The sequence below is a fragment of the Myotis davidii genome, unplaced genomic scaffold (assembly GCF_000327345.1).
Source record: "Myotis davidii unplaced genomic scaffold, ASM32734v1 scaffold1019, whole genome shotgun sequence".
Classification (NCBI taxonomy): Eukaryota; Metazoa; Chordata; class Mammalia; order Chiroptera; family Vespertilionidae; genus Myotis; species Myotis davidii.
The window spans coordinates 276,438-280,011 of record NW_006291430.1 but is presented as its reverse complement, the minus strand read 5'-3'; the positions used below and the strand labels follow the sequence as shown (position 1 = coordinate 280,011).

General features: G+C 41.0%; 1 pseudogene; it reads left to right on the top strand.

The window, feature by feature from the left end:
* The first annotated feature begins 259 nt into the window (after positions 1-259).
* Positions 260-3,574, top strand: part of LOC102764925 — a 6,330-nt pseudogene continuing 3,015 nt past the window's right edge.

Here is a 3,574-nt window from a genome sequence, read left to right as displayed (position 1 = left end):
CCAAAAAGTAGTGAGGGGATGGTAGTAGGAGATACAGTTTTCTTTGCCCCTGTTAGGCTTTTAGTTTTACTCTGAGTAATACTAGAAGCCAGTGGAGGGTTTTAAGCTGAGAGGTGACATTTACAAACAGTTTAACACAGCCTTATGGGGGTCAATCCGGTGGCTGTGTTAGTTGTACACAATAAGTAGAGGTGGAAGATCAAGGGAGGAAACAGAAATACTAGTTTGAAGTCTACAGTAATCTTAGTGGAGGATGATGATGGCTTTGACCCAGGTGGTAGTGGTGAAGGGGGATAAAATGGCCCAGGTTTCAGATATGGCTTTAAGGTAACTCATTTTTTTTCCCTCTAATAAATAAAAAGAGTGTGAGAAAAAAATGAAGTAGAGGGGACTGTGAGATTTGAAGTACTAACAAATAGAAAGCTAGTATTCTTAACTGAGATAAAGAAAACAAAAAAGAGTAGATTTAGAGAGAATAATTGGAAGTTTGTTTTGGAACATGTTATGATTAAACTGCCTGACAGATCTGCAAGTTGAGGTGAGTAGCAGCTGGATCAGAGTGGCAAGTTAAAAATAACAAACCCAGTTGGCTATCTTACTGTGGAATCAATAATACATAGATGTTATTTAACGACTGGATGGGGTCAATAAGAGAAGAATGCAGATCGAGAGAGGCTATCTTCATTATGAAGGGAGGCTTTAAGGGGAGGAAATGAGGAAAATAAAAAAGGTAATACGAAACACATTTTTTGTAAAGGAAAAAAAAACGGTTTAAAGAAAAGGAGGCTGACAAACTGAGAGTAGACCGTTGGTTCTCAACAGGGAGCAATTCCTCCCAGGGACATTTGGCAATATCTAGAAATAACTTTGGTGCTCACAACTGAGGCTGGGAATGGTGGGAGGCTGGGATAGACGAGGATCCAGTGCCCCCTTTCTACCAGCGGAGGCATGGAGACTGTAAGAGGGGCAGAACTCCTTCCTAGCTTGTCCACAGAACTGGTACCATGGGTGAGTTTACAAGAGGCAGATTTTAGAATTAGTCCAGGAAGAACTTTCAAATAAGTAGTGCTCTCCAAAAGAAAATAGGCTGTGTTTTTGGTAGAGAGGGCTCTATGAAAGGAAGTGTTCAAACAAAAATGGGTAACAAAAACAGATCCAGAGACAGAGAGCCATCTATCAGACCATCAAAACTCAGAAGGAAGGTAGCGGAGGGTGGGGATAAAGGGGAGAGATCAACCAAAGAACTTGTATGCATGCATATAAGCTTAACCAATGGACACAGACATCGGGGGGCTGAGGGCATGAGTGGGGGGTTGGGAGGGCAATAGGGGGATAAGGACACATATGTAATACCTTAATCCATAAAGAAAAAAGTTAAAAGATGGGTGACATATTTTATTATTTTTTTATTATTTTTTAAATATGTTTTTATTGATTTTAGAGAAGGAGTGAGAGGGAGAGATAAAACATCAATGATGAGACAGAATCATTGATCAGCTGACTCCTGCAAGCCCTACACTGGGGATGAGGCCCACAACCCAGGCATGTGCCCTGACTAGGAATCGAACTTTGACCTCCTGGTTCATAGGCCAATGCTCAACCACTGAGCCACACCAGCTGGGTGAGAAGTGGGACAGAAGGGGGGGAAGGGGAGATGGAAGGAGGAAAGGACAAAGGAAGGGGAAAAAAAGTTCTTTCTCTTTTGAAACAATTTGAGGGAAGTGGCCTCAAATGAAGGTAACAACAAGGAAAAACACGCGGCCAGGAAAGCAGAAACTGTAAAACCAAAGGCAAAGAACCCAATTGGAGGAGAACAGCGGAGCATTTCAAGAGGAGTAACAGAAGGTACGCCTGGAGAGGCAGGTTGCTAGACTTGAACAGGGACTACTTTTATCTGTGTTTATCTAAAAAATAGGATATAAGATTTACTGATATTGAACACATGGGAACTGACCCTGGAACTCTGGCTTACAACCGAAGACATTTGGGGTCAATATGGAAAAAAAAAATGTTTGAAAAGAACCAAATTCCCTGTCGTTTCTCCTAAAATCTGTCCTAAATCCCTTCTGTCTGCATGCAACCAGCATCCAAGGGCACTTCCTAGGCGTCTCTGATGTCATTTCCTTTTGTAGCTGTTAGTTTCCTGCCGTGTCTACGCTTTATTCAACCCAGGCTTTCTGATAACAGATGTGATTTCCAGCTGTGTCTACATACCAACCGCAGCGGGTTCATTAATAACAATTATTAAGCACTTTGTGTTACAAATTGAGCTTGTAGCAACAGAGAAAACATCCCGTCACTTGTTTTATGGCCTCTTGTCAGAGCTAACTATAAATCCCCATTATCTCAACATTATCAGCACTACAACACGGGACTAAGCATGAGTCATGAATAAAACTTTCAAACAGCTCCATCATTCTGGAAAGAACAGAGCATAAATGAACACTCGACGGTGTCATGTTATATGTGAACTTAAATAATAGCTCAGGCCTTCCTGTCAGCTAATTATGCAAATTATTATTTTTAAGACTTCCATTTGTAGTTGCATGGCTGGTTCATTCATTTAGACACGCAATTAGAATTCAATAAGCACCCAGCCCATGCGCTGCCCTCGCGTAACCCAAGAGTTCCTACGAATGATGTATGAAGACCAGTGAGAATGAAGAGAGAAAAGTTTCAACTGAGAGAACGTCTCCTGGGATTATAGGGAGTGGGGGGGGGTGGGGACCACATTTTCTCTGAATACTATATTTTACTGGAGAAATTGTTAAATTGGGGAAGATTAATAGAGGAGGAACCACAAACTGTATTCATTATTGCTTCCTGGGTGGAAGCCCATATGGATTTTCAGTCAATTGTAAATATATTTATTTAGTTATAGCTCTGTGTTGGGTCCAAGCTGTCTTAAACGATGAAGACAGGACAGGAAGATAAACTGAACACGTACATTTAATTTGTAAGAGAAAAATGGCCAATAAGCACATGAAAATTGTCAAAGCTTACAAAGATATGCAAATTTAAACCACTAGACAGTATTTTTCGTGTTTTAAAGGTTAATTCTAGTATTGGGGAGGAGGCAGTGAAATTGGAAATCTGATCATCTGCTAAAAGGTGTATGAAGGGATCCAAACCTTTGGCAGTATCAACCAGGAGTTCTAAAAGTGCCCATTACTTTTTTTCAGTTGAGGTATACACTGTGTGTCCAGATTATTATGACCACCTAACGTTTGTAGGCAAATTAGCTATAATTTCGCACTGAAGTTGCTAGAGGACCTGACCATTATAAATAGGGAAGCAGGTTGTTTACCACGACAATAGAAGTGTTTTTTTCCTGAAGATATGGGTAAACAACGTGATTTAACATCCTTTGTACATGGAATACACACACACACACACACACACTCTCTGAGTGGCCAGATTATTATGACCGCCCCATCAGTACTTCGTTGGGCCACCTTTTGCCTTCAATACTGGGGCAATTCTTCTTGGCATTGACTCCACCAGATGTTGAAAGGTGACGTGAGGAATCTGACACCATGCCTGATGAATAGCACTGTCCAGTTCTGTGAGATTT